The sequence below is a fragment of the Salvelinus alpinus genome, chromosome 5, assembly GCF_045679555.1.
Source record: "Salvelinus alpinus chromosome 5, SLU_Salpinus.1, whole genome shotgun sequence".
In the NCBI taxonomy this organism is placed as follows: domain Eukaryota; kingdom Metazoa; phylum Chordata; class Actinopteri; order Salmoniformes; family Salmonidae; genus Salvelinus; species Salvelinus alpinus.
The window spans coordinates 86,769,219-86,788,317 of record NC_092090.1 but is presented as its reverse complement, the minus strand read 5'-3'; positions in this window follow the sequence as shown (position 1 = coordinate 86,788,317).

The following is a 19,099-nucleotide window of genomic DNA, read 5'->3' as shown; positions in this document are numbered from 1 at the left end:
ATGACCATGTGGATGGGTTGTTGGAAACCATACATCTGAGGGTGGTTTCCAGCTCCTGATTCATCCTCTCAGTTTGGCCGTTGGACTCCGGATGGTACCCTGAAGATAAACTGGCCGTGGCCCCTATGAGTTGGCAGAAGGCCTTCCAAAACCTTGAGGCGAACTGGGGACCTCTGTCGGAAACCATATCTTGCGGGATGCCAAAGACTCGGAACACATGGTTAATCACCAACTCAGCTGTTTCCTTGGCAGAAGGTAATTTGGTCAAGGGAACAAACCTGGCCGCCTTAGAAAACCTGTCGATGATGACTAGGATCGTAGTATTACCATGGGACGGAGGAAGGCCAGTAATAAAGTCCAGCGAGATATGGGACCAGGGTCGGTGGGGAATAGATAAAGGGTGAAGGAGTCCTTGAGGGCGGAGGTGAGAAGATTTGCCCTGGCAGCACACGGAACAGGCCTTGACGAAAGTGGCAACGTCTTCTTTTATGGTGGGCCACCAGAACTTACGCTGGATGAACTCCAAGGTGCGACCTACGCCCGGGTGACAGGTGAGAGGAGTGCCCCCACAGAAGGACTTGGGACCTTGCTGCCTTGGGAACAAACAACCGATTAGCAGGACCTCCTCCAGGGCCCGGTTCGATGGCTTGAGCTTGTTTCACGGTATCCTCCACTTGCCACGAGATCGGAGCCACGATCTTAGCGGCAGGAAGAACAGTCATGTCAGTATCTTCTCGAATGGCAGGAGAGTAGACTCGTGACAAGGCATCCGGTTTGAGATTCTTCGACCCGGGTCTATAGGTGAGAATAAACTGGAATCGGCTGAAGAAAAGAGACCATCGAGCTTGTCTGGAGTTCAACCGCTTCGCCTGCTGGATATACTCCAGATTTTTGTGGTCCGTAAGCACTTGAAACGGTTGAGAAGCCCCCTCGAGCCAGTGTCTCCATTCCTTCAATGCCATCTTAACCGCTAGGAGTTCACGATCCCCCACATCGTAATTCCTCTCGGCCGGGGTAAGCCGGTGAGAGAAGAAGGCGCAAGGATGAAGCCTCTTGTCTTCACCCCTCTGAGACAGGACAGCTCCAACACCAACCTCTGATGCGTCTACCTCCACCACAAAAGGTTAATCCGCCGTCGGTAGTGTCAGGATGGGAGCAGAGAGGATGCGCTGCTTGAGTCCTTGGAAGGCCGTCTCAGCTTCTCTTCCCCACAGAAACCTTGTGTTGCCACCCTTGGTTAAAGCTGAGAGAGGGGCTGCCACCGAGCTGAAGTTCTTGATGAACTTGCGGTAGAAGTTAGTGAAGCCCAGGAAACGCTGAACTTCCTTAACGGACTTGGGGGTGGGCCAATCTGCTACCGCCCCTACCTTCTTGGGGTCCATCTGGACTCGACCGGGTTCCACTACAAATCCCAGGAACTGTACTCGAGAGGAATGGAATTCACACTTTTCCGGCTTAACGTACAAATGGCTGTCTAGGAGGCGTTTGAGCACTTGTCTGACATGCTTAGTGTGTTCTTGAAGGGAGCTCGAAAAGATGAGGATGTCATCCAAGTAAACAAACACGAAAATGTTAAGCATATCCCTAAGCACATCGTTTATGAGCGCTTGGAACACAGCCGGGGCGTTGGTCAGGCCGAAGGGCATCACCAAGTATTCGTAGTGACCAGTAGGCGTGTTGAAAGCGGTCTTCCACTCGTCACCGGGTTTGATCCGCACAAGATGGTATGCGTTCCGCAGGTCAAGCTTAGTGAAGACCACTGCTTCCTGGAGCAGCTCAAAGGCTGTGGCCATAAGGGGTAGCGGGTAGCGGTTACGGACGGTTATGGCATTAAGTCCCCGGTAGTCGATGCAAGGACGTAATCCCCCGTCTTTTTTGGCCACAAAGAAAAACCCTGCTCCCGCCGGCGAGGTGGATGGACGCATGAGGCCTGCTGCCAGAGCGTCCTTGATGTAGGTATCCATAGCAGCTCGTTCGGGAGGAGATAGGGAAAAGATCCGACCCCTGGGGGGGCAGGTGCCCGGAAACAGGTCGATGGGGCAATCGTAAGGTCTATGGGGTGGTAGTTTGGTGGCCCTCTGTTTGCTAAATACCGGTTTGAGGTCATGGTAACACTCGGGAACTCGGGACAGGTCGATGGATTCTAGAGACTCGGGAGGGGAACTCGGGGAACTTGGGAAGATACAAGTGGCTTGGCACGTAGGACCCCACTGCTTGATAGTGCCCACAGACCAGTCGATGTGAGGGTTATGGCTGTGAAGCCAGGGGTATCCAAGGACGAGAGGGAACTCGGAACACGAGGTCAGATGAAAGTTCATCACTTCCTGGTGTTGGGAAACTGAAAGACGCAAGGGGGTAGTGACACGAGTGACAAGTCCAGATCCCAAAGGGCTTCCATCCAACGTAGTAACCCTTATGGGGTCACTTAGAGGTTCAGAGGGAACGCCATTCTCCTTCGCCCAGACACCATCCATGAAGTTACCTGCGGCTCCAGAGTCTACCAAGGCTTGAAGGGGAAGCTCGTGGTTGTCCCAGGAAAGGGTAACTGGAATGAGCAGGCGGGAGTTGGATGGATGAGAGGAGGTTATGTTTCCCGTTACCGTCCTCCCAGGCCTGCACGGGAGAGTGCGTTTTCCCTGGAGCCCGGGACACGTGGAGAGGAAATGGCCCGGTTTGCCGCAATATAGACAGCATCGCTCCCTCATCCGGCGGTCTCTCTCAGCCTGGGAGATGCGTCCAACCTGCATGGGTTCCGGTGGAGTCAGCGGGGATAAAGGTGGAGACTCGGAGCTGGGACCGATAGGAGCTAGGGTGAGAGATCTACGGTTGAGCTCTCTCTCTCTCAGACGCTGGTCTATGCGTGAAGCCAACTTGATCAGGGACTCGAGGTTGTCCGGTGGTTCCCGAGTGACCAGTTCATCTTGGATGGTGTCGGAAAGACCCTTCAAAAAGCACACTGTGAGCGCCTCGTCATTCCAGCCACTCGCTGCTGCCACCGTGCGGAACTGGATGGCATAGTCCGTCACGCTGCGCCGACCTTGGCGGAGAGTCAGGAGCTGTTTGGCTGAGTCAGGACCGCTGGTAGGACCTTGAAACACTCGCTTGAATTCTTCAGCAAAGGTAGAGTAGCTGGCACAGCAGGGACTTTGGGCATCCCACACAGCAGTAGCCCAGGCTAGGGCTTTTTCCGACAGCAGGGTGATGATATATGCTATCTTGGACCGGTCGGTGGGAAATGACGAGGGTTGCAGCTCGAAGGAGAGAGAACATTGGGTGAAAAACCCCTTACAACCACTCGGATCACCTGAGAACCGTTGGGGAGGCGGCAGACGAGGTTCAGCCAGGGGGTTAACTGCCACGGGCACTTGAATCTGATGAACTGGAGCAGAAGCGGTTGCAGGAGAAAGTTGATCAGAAATCTGCTTTATGGAAGTCATCATCTCCGACAGAAGTTGAGAATGTCCAGCCATTAAGGCCTCTTGCTGAACCAGAGCAGCTTCGTGACGTTGGACAGTCCCCTTGTGGTGGGACAGCATGGGAAAAAAGTCCTGGGTACTGGCTGCCTCTGGGTTCATTTTAATGGCTCAGTGTTTCTGTCAGGACCCGGTGCGAGAAACAGTCACTAAATCGGCAGAACCCAGAAGATGAGGCAGACACAGCAGTACTAGAGATGGTGGTTTAATAAAAAATAGATATCTTCCAAAATACAAAGAAAATCCACAAAGTGGTAAAAACAGCAAGGGAAAAACAAACCTCAAAAGACTAATCCAAAATACAAAAGAACAAAACCAGAGAACCTCTGGAAAATCCAACAAGAGAAAAATATATGTTCACAACAAGGCTTGGGCTGGGGCTGGGTGCTAACATACAAACACTGAGCAAGGAACTGAGGAACACACAGGGATTAAATACTAACAAGGGAACGACATACAGGTGCAAACAATAATTAGAGCAAGGGCAAAAACAAAAGGTACAAAAAAGGTGCAATGGGGACATCTAGTGACAAAAAACCAGAACAGTCCTGGCCAAAACCTGACAGTAGGCTAGTCTAAGCAATTTAACAATATTTTGACAGGGGGTGCATGATTTTTTGTTGTTGCCTGATTTTTATAGTTCCGACATTTTGGTAGGCTATTTGTTAGTCAACTTGTCTATAATTAGGTACATGCCGCTTATACTGTATGTTGCCCTAGAAGACTAAATAAACCCTTGCTCACCAAATTGTCATAAACCGATATAATGAATGCTTCAATCTACACTGAACAAAAATATAAATGCAACATGCAACAATTTCAAAGATTTTACTGAGTTACAGTTCATATAAGGAAATCAGTTAATTGAAATACATTTATTTGACCCTAATCTATGGATTTCACATGACTGGGAATACAGATATGCATCTCTTGGTCACAGATACCTTTAAAAAAAGTAGGGGCGTGAATCAGAAAACTAGACACATCTCCTTGCATAGAGTTGATCAGGTGCTAGATTGTGGCTGTCCCATTCCTCTTCAATGGCTGTACGAAGTTTCTGGATATTAGTGCGAACTGGAACATGCTGTCGTACACGTCGATCCAGAGCATCCCAAACATGCTCAATGGGTGATATTTCTGGTGAGTATGCAGGTTATGGAAGAACTGGGACATTTTCAGCTTTTTACGGTATCTCTGTGCATTCAAATTGCCATCGATAAAGTGCAATTGTGTTCGTTGTCCGTAGTTTACACCTGCCCATACCATAATCCCACCGCCACCATGGGGCACGCTGTTCACAACGTTGACATCAGCAAACCACTCACCCACACGACGCCATACACGCCATGTCTGCCATCTGCCCGGTACAGTTGAAATTAGGATTCATCCGTCAAAAGCACACTTCTCCAGGGTGCCAGTGGCCATCGAAGGTGAGCATTTGCCCACTGAAGTCACGATGCTGAACTGCAGTCAAGTCAAGACCCTGGTGAGGACAAAGAGCATGCAGATGAGCTTCCCTGAGACGGTTTCTGACAGTTGGACGTACTGCCAAATTCTGTAAAATTACATTGGAGATGACTTATAGTAGAGAAATGAACATAAAATTCTCTGGCAACAGCTCTGGTGGATATTCCTGCAGTCAGCAGGTATTTTAGAGTGGCCTTTTATTGTCCCCAGCACAAGGTGTACCTGTATAATGATCAATCTGTTTAATCAGCTTCTTGATATGCCACACCTGTCAGGTGGATGGATTATTTTGGCAAAGGAGAAATGCTCACGAACAGGAATGTGATCAAATTTGTGCACAACATTTTAGAGAAATAAGCTTTTTGTGCATATCTGGACGGTTCTGACTTAGAATATGTGGACAACTACAAATACCTAGGTGTCTGGTTAGACTGTAAACTCTCCTTCCAGACTCACATTAAGCATCTCCAATCCAAAATTAAATCTAGAATCGGCTTCCTATTTGGCAACAAAGCATCCTTCACTCATGCTGCCAAACATACCATCGTAAAACTGACCATCCTACCGATCCTCGACTTCGGCGATGTCATTTATAAAATAGCCTCCAACACTCTACTCAACATATTGGATGCAGTCTATCACAGTGCCATCCGTTTTGTCACCAAAGCCCCATATACTACCCACCACTGCGACCTGTATGCTCTCGTTGGCTGGCCCTCGCTTCATACTCGTCGCCAAACCAACTGGCTCCAGGTCATCTACAAGTCTCTGCTAGGTAAAGCCCCGCCTTATCTCAGCTCACTGGTCACCATAGCAGCACCCACCCGTAGCACGCGCTCCAGCAGGTATATCTCACTAGTCACCCCCAAAGCCAATTCCTCCTTTGGCTGCCTTTCCTTCCAGTTCTCTGCTTCCAATGACTGGAGCGAACTGCAAAAATCATTGAAGCTGGAGACTCATATCTCCCTCACTAGCTTTAAGTAACAGCTGTCAGAGCAGCTCACAGATCACTGCACCTGTACATAGCCCATCTGTAAATAGCCCATCCAACTACCTCATCCCCATACTGTATTTATTTATTTATTTATCTTGCTCCTTTGCACCCCAGTATCTCTACTTGCACATTCATATTCTGCACATCAATCACTCCAGTGTTTAATTGGTATATTGTAATTACTTCGCCACCATGGCCTATTTATTGCCTTACCTCCCTTATCTCACCTCATTTGCACACACTGTATATATACTTTTTCTACTGTATTATTGACTGTATGTTTGTTTATTCAATGTGTAACTCTGTGTTGTTGTATGTGTCGAACTGCTTTGCTTTATTCTTGGCCAGGTCGCAGTTGTAAATGAGAATTTGTTCTCAACTAGCCTACCTGGTTAAATAAAGGTGCATTTTTCTATTTTTTTTTATAAAATATGGGACTTTTCTGGGATATTTTATTTCAGCTCATGAAACATGGAATCAACACTTTACATGTTGCGTTTATATTTTTGTTCAGTATAGTTGACATATAGTTCTCTGTCATCTTCTTTCGTAGAGCAAAGATACTTAGGGACCTTGGAGAAAATGCCATAACAAAAACAATATGGAAAGATTTTCTTTGCAAAATGTCCAGATGACATTAGTTTGACCGGTTGTATTGAAACAGAAAGCTGTGAAAATGACCCAACATGTTTCTGATAAGATTTCAGTATGGCTTGGATGCATATTTTATGTGGTTGAAACACTATCATGATTTTGCCTACATTTGGTATCTCATTTCACTGCAAGAAATGCTTAATTTTGCAGTATTAATATTAAGGCTATGTGAGAGGTTATAGACCTACAGGCAGCGTCCAGATTTTAGTGTCCACTAACCCATCTGAACAATAGAATACAGTTCCATTAAATTTCATAATTTGAAGTCCCATCTTTTGACTGTCACAATCATCACACATAGGCTTAACATCGCCGGCACTGCTATCATCCTCTTATCCATCCACTTCACCAAACATGACTTTTCTGGCCCTCCCTTCTCTTTATTTTCAACTCTCACAGCTTTTCTCACAGCTTTTCTCTTACTGAATTAAACCCTAACATTGTCATTTTTGCCTCCATGGATTGACAACTTTGTCTGCCCGTTCTGAAAAGCATTTGGCGATTTGCATGTAGGCTACTTGGCGCACATACAGTTTTGCCCTAAAGCTTAGGCTTATGCACTAATGCCAGATAGCCTCAATGTAGCCTATAGATAGAAATTGCACTAGAATTATACACTTATGGATTTTTTAAGGTATTGTTTTCTCTTTACTCAAACCGCCCACCACCCACCAGCCCTTCATCCACACAATATTTAATGACCCTAAACCTGTCTGTTGTGCTATGTGGGTTATGAGTCAAACAGTGCATCACTACAGTCTAACACAAAAGTGGCCATTTTGAAAGATACATAAATCCCCTTTGACTACTTTCTGTAATACCTGATTATGGCACTCTCCCAGATAAGTTGGTTGTAACAATAAAATGTGTATTTTTAAGAACACTTCCACTGTCCTACCAAGAGTTACAATATCTTTCATCTTCAGTTTGCTCCATTGTTCTTGCATCTGCAGGCAAGGTAGCAACAGCACTTTCTAACCAACCATAATGCTAGCCCACTGGACACACCACATCATTTCAGCATGGACATTTGGGTAATATTTAGTTGAGGTATTGATCAAAGTTTGTTAAATCCCCAACGTGTTATCACTATGTTTTCAACCATCTAAAAGCACAACCAAATTCCAATGGAAAACCAATGTCAGATTTTTGGTTTAGTTGTCATCTAAATGTGTAATTACTGCGCTTTCAACCATTTAAAAGCACAACAAAGTTTGAATGGAAATACAATGTCAGATATTTTGTATTTACAGTATACAACAACTTAATGTGTTATCACTGTGCTACATCTAATAGCACAACCAAATGACCTGGATTGCATTTGAGATTACATTAAAAATGAAATATTACTGCAAGTGATCAATGCTGTTCAAGATTCTGTGCAGATTTTTAAAGTAATTGTGAAGATTTCCACAGACCTGTGACCTGCATGCTATCTTGAACACGTTTGCTTTCTATGATTACATAAGAAGATATTTATAGTTACAGTAGGCTAATCTCAAAATGTAGCCATGGATGTGTTACTCATTTTAAGGTTGAATAAATACTGTTTAATGTATTACAAAAAAATATAATTGAATTTTGTTTAGTTGGCAACGCAACCAAATATAAACTTTTAAAGGATATCTAATGCTTGGATAGTTTCATTTTAGCCACTGGCTTAATCCTATTCTTAATCCTATCCTAATTTTTTGGTTTAGTTGGAGATGTGAATCCAACATATCATTTATTAACTTGTTAATTTGTTACTGTACTGCAAAAGTGATATTGAATTGTGTTTGGTTGTCAACAAATTCCACTTTGTCTACAAATGTATGATTTACATATTGGATTCACGTCTCCATCTCAACCAAGAATCAAAATTAAAGAATAACACTAAATTAAATCAAACTTTATTTAAAGTGCATTTAAAGTTTGATACGATTTGATTTAGTCCTATTCTTTAATCCAACATATAAATCCAACATATAAATTATTAATTTGTACAAACTGGAATTGAAGTCAGACTAAGTCCGTGGCACAGATGGCACTGTCCAAGAGAAGATACATCTCCTTCAAATGTTGATATTTGGTTGCGTTGACAACCAAACACAATTCAATATCCAGTTTGTCTGCAAATTAATAATTGATATGTTGGATTCATGTCTCCATCTCAACCAAAATTCTAATTTAAAGAATAGGACTAAATCTAATGACTTTAAATGCACTTCAAATAAAGTTTGATTTGATTTGGTGTTTTTTATTTTATATTTGGTTAAGATAGAGACGTGAATCCAACATATTAATGATACACTTGCAGATTAAATTTGAAATCAACCAAAGCTTGAAACCCTAGGCCTATATGTATTGTCTATTTTTAGTTGAACCCTGGGTTGAATTGAAACTGTCACATCCTGATCTGTGTCACCTGTCTTTGTAATCGACCATCTTCCCTATTATCCCCTGTGTATTTATACCTGTGTTCTCTGTTTGTCTGTTGCCAGTCCTGCTTTTCCCCAGTCTCTCTTGTTTGTCAAGCCAACCAGCATTTTTGTGTCAGCTCCTGCTTTTCCCCAGTCTCTCTTTTCTCGTCCTCCTGGTTTTTGACCCTTGCCTGTCCTGACCCAGTACCCACCCGCCTGACCACTCTGCCTGCCCCTGACTCGGAGGATGCCTGCCATCCTGTTCCTTTGCCCCTGTTGCTGTAATAAACATTGTTACTTCGACACCGCCTGCATCTGGGTCTTACCTTGATTCCTGATAGAAACAATAGCTGTTGATGACTTTGCAAATGCTATATCGATCTAAGTAGTTTCATTGATGATATATGACTTATAAAGTATGGTTACATTTAATTTGCTCATTTGCCCTTTGGAAGGACTTCGATAGCAACAGTCAATATATTTAGATATTAAGAGGTCTCTCAATAATCACTCTCTCTTTATATGAATCAACAATATTGGAACAATATGCCTCAGTTTAAAGAAGGAGACATCCAAAACAAATGTATCCATAATTAATAATAGTGGCCAGCCATACTGTGTTATTAAGTATCCTTATTTTCACAAAATCTGCTGGATTGGACCCAAAGCCTAAAAAAATGGTTAGCACTGGTGTAGAGAGCAGCAATGGTGGGAATGGCAGGATTAGATGTCAGGAGATCAACTGTGCAAGGAGGTCAAGCTGACAGCTCCGCCTGCTTCCTTATCACACACAGACAAATAGTTGTAGGATGTCAGAGGAGTCTCTAGTAAAGTGCATCCGTGTATAGCCAGTGTGTGTGTAGGTACTCAGACAGATTTGACAGGAGGTCAGTTTAGAGGTTAACAAAATGCAAAAGTATGATCAAACCTGATGTGCTTAGATTCCTGGATGCATTCTTCCAGGGCACATTCTGTGCCACTTCTTTAGTGTTTCAGTATTTAACTCACCTGTCGTACCTTTGGGAAACGAACCTTGCAAAATTACTTCCATTGATGTGTTTAGATGATGGCATAATCTGTAGTGCAAATGGTATGTGTTATCTATAGTATAATCAAGGTGGAAAGTTACACCAAGTCAAGGGATAACAACCGTTATAATAACTCCTGGAACCATGAAAGGTTCTAGTCAGCAACCACAGTCCATTGATGTTGTAGCAGGATAGCAAAGAGTCTGAGAGCAGTATACGCTGGGAAGGTGACGTCTATTTCCACCTCCACTTCCCTGTCCACTTTTTCGGTTTTTGACTGAACTTGAAGTTAGCACTGTCATGGCACTGTCCAGGGTTCTGAATGACAAGTGATTTCCGCAGGCTAGTTAGATGTCTTCATTGTACCTGTGGCTCCCACAATGTAAGTGATAATAGATGTGTTTACTAAGGATTGTCTTACAATGCTCTGCCTTCTTGAGTCTGTGGCTTGGCACCAGACCCTAACTAAGATGAACGTAGCCGGGGCTATTTTGGCTGCACAGACCTCCGTTGACCCACTTCATCAGCATTCAGTGTGAGAAGCTAGCAAGCCTCCCTTCCAACCGCATCAACTCTTCATTATCAGCGTGGATTAAATCCAAAACCCTTTACAACTCTACACACAGCCTCACAACCAGTGTCGGTTTAAGAAATAATAGGCCCCAAAAAATTTGATTTTAAAAACGCATTTCATGCAGTCTGACACTGACCAACTGAGATAAATATGGTCATGAATTCAGTAGGCTACTAAATAACATGTCCAGTGGTGTGTATTCATGGATGCCAAGGGAAGCCAGGCTTCCCCAAATATTTGACCAATAAAAATATATATAATAATTAAACAAATCTCTTTTGTCTCTCTCTGTGTTTTCATAATTTCCCCATCAATTCGTAAGTGTCTGAATCTCACCTGAGAAATCATCCAAGCGAGGGAAACAGCTCCCCTCTGTCTCAGTATGTGTAGCCCATGTACCTGATGCTGTCTGGACCAAAAGAGTATGCCATGTTGTCCTGTAGCATTTGATTGATTGATGCCAGCAAGAGCTTGGCCTCCATTTATAAAACAAATTACATAAGAATTAGCCAATCAGTGTTGAGCTGAGCTCAACTGTGGGTTATACTGGTGCAGCAAAACGCCACCTGAGTGAGGCAGTTTGGATTTGGCTTCACACCAATCAAATCACATCCTAAGCAAAACCTAATTTTAATTTCTGGTCTGCTTGTGTTGATGTCCTGCAGTAGCTAGCTTGCTAAATCGGCCATTTCATAAGCCATGGATGGAGATGGGGATTTGAACTTGTTTGAACTTGTTTTGACTTAATTCTCTGTACAAGCCCATGATAATGTTGGCGATTCTGATTTAACCATAAATTCATATGTTGTGCCACTGTCCTGAGACGATTGAAGTTCAATATGTAGCCTAGATGTAGACTAGTAGGCTCATATTAACTAGCTAGCTAACTTAGCTGGTTCATTGTTGCCCATGCAAGGAAGTTAGGATAGCAAGCATTTTAGCTAGGTAGTCTAAGACAACAAAAACTAAAAGCTTACTGTATGACAGAGGGTGAGTCAAAGTTTTTTTATTTTTTTATTTAATTTTAATTTTTTACTTGCGTGTACCCGCACGCACGCACACAAACACACAAACACACACACACAGAGGCAGAAATCAGTTCCATGGACAGCCACATCATATTTAGCAACATTGATTGGACTAAATTGTTTTTGGTATGTTTAAGTTTGTTTTCAGTGTATTAAACTGAGTATATATAGTCTTGTTGATTTGATTATGTTTAAATGTTTAAGATGAAACGATGCTGAAATAGCGGCGGCAGTGCTCCGATTGACTTTGTGCTGATTTGCGGTAAGTCTGTACTTCTAAATTAGTAGTTTAGTAACTTTCTTGACCATGTTGCAGGTCATGTAACTGTTTGTTACATGTAATATTTGCTTTGCAGATTTCACCGGGCAGATGTTGCTCTCCGGTTTTGGGATGAAACAAATCTATGTGCACTTGAATTTATTCCACCACTGCGTGACTGTCTTTTTGCTGTCTCTGCCTTATTGTATGTCACGGTGGCGTATGAACGAATGGGTTACAGAACAAGCAACGCAAATATCACAACATAGGTTGTAAAATGTATTTTTTACTGGCTTGGCTTAGCTTCCTCAGTGATTTTACCCACGCACCGCTACTGACACTGATGATGAAGATGAAGCCATAGGCTACTACTCACGGTGATGGCTGATGTGCATGTCTTGGCAATAGCCTATCTCAAGATGAGCTGCTTTGAAAAGCAGTGCTGCTGTTAGCAAAAAAAATTCAATCCATCTATTGGTTCTACAAACAGATTAGTCTTCTCTATTCAGCAGTAGGCATTTGTTTTCCATACTGTACGTTTCCCCAGCGATTGTATTTCCAAAAGGCAAACGTACAGCCGCAACCAACCATAGAAATATAATCCATAGATGGCAGTTCCCATTCAAGTCAGGACTGGCAGCCATGGCTAGTGTACCCATTAGTTCAATAGTCAAATTGTCAGGGTAAGAGGTTCCAAAACCCTTCTATGGATTATACACTCTTCGAAAAAAGGGTTCCAAAAGTGTTCTTTGGTTTTCCCCAAAAGAGCAACCTTTTTGGTTCCAGGCAGAACCCTTTTTGGTTATAGGTACAACCTTTTTGGGTTACATGAAGAACCCTCTGTGGAAACGGTTCTACTTGGAAGAAAAAAAGGTTCTACCTGGAACCAAAAAGGGTTCTTCAAAGGGATCTCCTATGGGGACAGCAGAATAACCCTTTTAGGTTATAGATAAACATAAACTCTTAGAAAAAAAGGTAACCACCAGTCAGGAGGATACAGACAGCTCAAGAGCTATGATATGCAGAACAAAATATATATATATATAAAATAAGCATAATGACTATGTTTTAGGTATTTGAAAAAGGCTAAATTCTCTAACCACCCCAGAGCCATCCTCGCGTTCTTTTTGTACCCTCAGATTTTGGGGGTGCATGATGTCACTGATAGCAGTAGCATTGCCAACCCAAGCCTGTCAGATTTCTGACAGTCATTACTGAGCTGAAAATGGGTCTAGTCTCCGTGGAGAGTGGGAGAGCTCTACACTCTAAAACAGAGGAAAATGTGTCTGCGACCGTGCTAGGGCTTTTGGGACAGTTTCCTCTCCGTGCTACACCTAATTATAATCTGTAGCAGACAAGGGAAGCGTTTCATTTGAGATGGTTCAAATGTGCCCAGAAATAAGCTTTTGGAGAACAGGAGTTGTAAGGAGAAATGGCAATTGTAAACTTAATCTTACACTGTAAGGGAAATTACTATTAGAAATTGCAGACAAAGACATGCAGTCTAGTTATGCAATGTGATATATTGTATTGCACACTGAGTATACCAAACATTAGGAACCCCCCTCCCCCACACCCAAAATGTGTTGGGGGATGGACTCTACAGGGTGTCGAAAGCATTCAACAGGGATGCTGGCACATGTTGACTCCAATGCTTCCCACATTTGTGTCAAGTTGGCTGGAGGTCCTTTGGGTGGTAGACCATTCTTGATACACACAGGAAACTGTGGAGCGTGAAAAAACAGGTGTCTTTAATGTTTTCTATACTCAGTGTATATTGATATGTGTCTACAATTAATATTGAGCACACATTCTATTCTTAAATATGTGATCTATGATATAAGGGATCGATCCCCCGATTTATTCAGTGGGGCTCAGAAGGGAAACGTTGCTTTACATTATGCTAGATAATAATACTAGCATTTAAATATTGCTTAGAAAAAAGGTTTCCAAAAGGGTTCTGCGGCTTTCCCCATAGGATAACCATTTTTTGATATCAGGTAAAACCCTTTTTGGTTCCAGATAGAACTCTTTTGGGTTCCAGAACCCTCTAGAACCCTCTGTGGAAATGGTTGTGCATGTAACCCAAAACGGTTTTACCTGGAATCAAAAGGGTTCTACCTCTCACTGGGCGCATACTGGTTGGGACACTTTCCTCTTCGTGATACATCTAATTATAATCCGTCATGTGTTGCTGCCATGTTGTGTTGTTGTCTTAGGTCTCTCTTTAAGTCTTTCTTAATTGTTGTGGTCGCTCTCATCATGATGTGTGTTAAGTCCTACATTTTTATTTTTAAACCCAGCCCCCATCCGCATAAAAGGAGGCATTTTGCCTCGTGGTAGGCCTTCATTGTAAATAAGAATTTATTCTTAATCGACTTGCCTAGTTAAAAAAAGGTTAAATATATAAAACATGTTTAATCAGTGCTGACGTTGAACCAACGTGGAATAGACTTTGAATTGATGTCTGTGCCCATTGGGCTGGAACCAAACAGGGTTAATCTCCTATTGGGACAGCCGAATAACCCTTTTAGGTTCTAGATAGCAATTTTTAATAATTGTGTATGGCTTCACAGATACGAGATGGCTTCATTGATTCAAAGTATAGGGTGTACAAGCATTTTTTGTATTTTGCATATTTTTTTAGATCAGCTTTAATAATTCAGATTGTGGGTTCCATCAATGTAATTGTCTACATCATTTCCAATCCCCCATATATATTTTTTGTAAATATATATACAAATATTTGTGGTATATTCTCCCCTAAACCTACTACCCCTCCCCTAATTGGCGTAAACTAATAGACCACAACACTTAGGCATCTATTTCCAGCTTATACAGTACATAGTATGTACATTTTATGGACACAGCATATTTTACAATAGTTATCTTTTGTTTGTTTTTTAGTTCCATCCTACAGCTACCCTCAACACCTCCAAGCATTACTCAAAAGGAGCTAAAGCACAGATATACCTACTCTATGCTGTTGTACACTTCCCTCAAAATAGCCCTGTGAGGAGGGCATTTCACTACTATTCTCATATTTTAACATTTACACCATGTACATTAGTTAATTCATGTTCATCAAACAAAATGTCTTAATATCACCTTAGATGATTTGCCACTGATTTATTTTCCTTCTGATACTTGTCTTGGGTTCACTAGTTTCCTAGCAACCACTTTAAGACAATATTTTGTGTTACTTGTGTTACCATGACCCAGTTTTCTGGAATAATTCAAGGTGGTTAAATATAATTTGCAGGATTCTTATCCTTTACACAATAATAGAGTAATAAAACATAGACTAAATGTACAAAACATTATGAACACCTGCTCTTTCCATAGCATAGACTGACCAAGTGAATACAGGTGAAAGCTATGATCCCTTATTGATGTACTTGTTAAATCCACTTCAATCAGTATGGATGAAGGGGAGGAGACAGGTTAAACAAGGATTTTTAAGCCTTGAGGCAATTGAGAGGTGGATTGTGTATGTGTGCCATTCCGAGGGTGAATGGGCAAAAAAAGTGCCTTTGAACGGGGTATGGTAGTAGGTGCCAGGTGAACCAATTTTGTGTCAAGAACTGCAACGCTGCTGGGTTTTTCACACTCAGCAGTTTCCCGTGTATATCAAGAATGGTCCACTATCCAAAGGATATTCAGCCAACTTGGCACAACTGTGGGAAGCATTGTCGTCAACATGGGCCAGTCCATCTCCCGACGAATTGAGGCTGTTCTGAGGGCAAACTCAATATTAGGAAGGTGTTCTTAATGTCTTGAACACTCACCGTATATACTCAATGCATGTGCCAGCAAAATACTCAGGAAGTTGTTAGATCACCACCTTGTGGCCAAGACTGATGTTGGGGTAAGGTTTTTATTGAACCAATCACCAATGGTAGGTGGGGTCTAATAAAAGAAGGTGAATGTTCTGTATGATGTTTAAATACTCATTATAGGAATTGATCCTTATAAAAGGCAAATAGAATGAATGGCATACAAATGTAGCAATGAAAATTAATTAAGGTAGGTGGAGTAATGTTTTCAATTCTTTGGACCATTCCCACTGTCGTATGCATAATTAAAGTTGATTCTGTCTTGAAACATGGGGATGGTGTCGTGTCCTGTGATTTTGCTCTTCTCAATGGACGTGTTGAAACCGTTATCTCTGAACATCCCACTTTTCAGCATGTGTTCTGAAAACTTCCGATAACTGCCATTAAAAGTTGTCTGATGGGATAGGAAAAATGAAACAAAATCAGGTTCAGACAGATCAGTGCAAATAATCATGTTTTTTTGTTTGTTTTAGATTTTCATACTGTTTATGGTATCTTTCTTACAGGCATTTCATGAACGGTTGGTCTCTTGCTTCCATATATTTGGCTTGATGTCTGGTAGAATGGGTGGTTTTTCTTCGTACTAAAATAGACAAATATTGTCTCAGTGCATTGATCATCAAAAGCAAACAACCTTTTTGGTGCACAACATTTATTAGCAAAATGGTTAAAGGACCAATACAACTTTTTATTTCTCAATCTGTTTGTAACATATTCTAGTTTTGGGAACATATAACTGTATTGAGATCAAATGTTTCATCGATGAGAAAATGTGCAGAATGTTGGCCAAAAACCATCTTGCATCATCTTCTCCGACTACCGGCCACTGGGTTTCCTCTCATCAACATATTTGGTGGTGAGTGGAAATGCCAACCGGATACTTCAGATTTATACATCCGGTGAAACATCTGGCTCATTGTTCTATCTGTGACAGCGGTGATTGTCAGACCAGGAGACATTCAGAAAATCTTCTCACTAAAACATCTGTAGCGTCCGACCGGTTTGGGCTACACCAGGGATTCTGTTTTTCCATGTATGAAAATGTTATTCGATGCATTTCTATGGGCTAATAGCAGTAAGACCAAATTCAATGTTCCATTAAATATATGTTTATTTTCTACCTACAGGGGTCCTAAAATTCTAAATCAAATAGCAAAATTATCCTTGGTATGACCATCTAAAAACAATTCCATATGTTAGCTGAGTAGAAAACCATCCAATATTCATTTCTTTAGTAAAAAAACATGTACTGCTGATAATACTGCCATAGTCGTCAAGGAAGAGGCAGGGGACATGTATAGTTGAAGTCAGAAGTTTACATACACCTTAGCCAAATACATTTAAAATCAATTATTGACAATTCCTGACATTTAGTCCTAGTAAAAATTCCCTGTCTAACGTCAGTTAGGATCACCACTTTATTTTAAGAATGTGAAATGTCAGAATAATAGAGAACGATTTATTTCAGCTTCTATTTCTTTCGTCACATTCCCAGTGGGTCAGAAGTTTACATACACTCAATTAGTATTTGGTAGCATTGCCTTTAAATTGTTTAACTTGGGTCAAATGTTTCAGGTAGCCTTCCACAAGCTTCCCACAAAAAGTTGGGTGAATTTTGACCCATTCCTCCTGACAGAGCTGGTGTAACTGAGTCAGGTTTGTAGGGCTCCTTGCTCGCACACGCTTTTTCAGTTCTGCCCACAAATTTTCTATAGGATTGAGGTCAGGGCTTTGTGATGGCCACTCCAATACCTTGACTTTGTTGTCCTTAAGCCATTTTGCCACAACTTTGGAAGTATGCTTGGGGTCATTGTCCATTTGGAAAACCCATTTGCGAAGAAAAGCTTTAACTTCCTGACTGATGTCTTGAGATGTTGCTTCAATATATCCAAATAATATTCCCACCTCATGATGCCATCTATTTTGTGAAGTGCACCAGTCCCTCCTGCAGCAAAGCACCCCCACAACATGGTGCTGCCACCCCCGTGCTTCACGGTTGGGATGGTGTTCTTCGGCTTGCAAGCCTCCCCCTTTTTTCTCAAAACATAACGATGGTCATTATGGCCAAACAGTTCTATTTTTGTTTCATCAGACCAGAGGACATTTCTCCAAAACGTACGATCTTTGTCCCCATGTGCAGTCGCAAACCGTAGTTTTGGAGCAGTGGCTTCTCCTTGCTGAGCGGCTTTTCAGGTTATGTTGATATAGGACTCGTTTTACTGTGAATATAGATACTTTTGTACCAGTTTCCTCGAGCATCTTCACAAGGTCCTTTGCTGTTGTTCTAGGATTGATTTGCACTTTTCGCACCAAAGTACGTTCATCTCTAGGAGACAGAAAACATCTCCTTCCTGAGCGGTATGAAGGCTGCGTAGTCCCATGGTGTTTATACTTGCGTATTATTGCTTGTACAGATGAACGTGGTACCTTCAGGCATTTGGAAATTGCTCCCAAGGATGAACCAGACCTGAGGAGGTCTACAATTTTTTTCTGAGGTCTTGGCTGATTTCTTTTGATTATCCCATGATGTCAAGCAAAGAGGCACTGAGTTTGAAGGTAGGCCTTGAAATGCATCCACAGGTACACCTCCAATTGACTCAAATTATGTAAATTAGCCTATCAGAAGCTTCTAAAGCCATGCCATCATTTTCTGGAATTTTCCAAGCTGTTTAAAGGCACAGTCAATTTAGTGTATGTAAACTTCTGACCCACTGGAATTGTGATACAGTGAATTATAAGTGAAATAATCTGTTAACAATTGTTGGAAAAATGACTTGTGTCATGAACAAAGTAGATGTCCTAACCAACTTGCCAAAACTACAGTTTGTTAACAAGACATTTGTGGAGTGGTTGAAAAACAAGTTTTAATGACTCCAACCTAACTGTATGTAAACTTCCGACTTCAACTGTATGTGTTGCCCATGTATCTGATGCTCTCTGGCCAAAAGGAGTATGGCATGTCATATTCGTTTTGGCCAGACAGCATCAGATACTTGGGCTACATATAGTAAGCCAGAGGGGTGCTCTTTTGCTCACTCGGATGCTTTTTCTAATGAGATCATTTCAGCCACTTGCGAATTGAAGGAAAGTTGGCGGGTGCACAGTGCACTGTTAGAATTATAATTATTTTGGATGAACGTGTGAAAGTAACCTACATTTCATCAGATGAAAACATGACTGGTTATGTTCATGGCACATGACTGGCCTCTGCCTGGAGCCTCCAAATCACTAAGTCCGCCCCTGCTAATGGGAGGGATATGTAACCTGAAAACTAGCTGTTATTGGCAGAGATGTTTGAATCTCTCTTTGTTTTTGGTCTATTAAAGAGGATCCTGTACTTTTCAATACTTTTTCGCCTGTAGTTCTGAAAGTAGCACTCGTGAG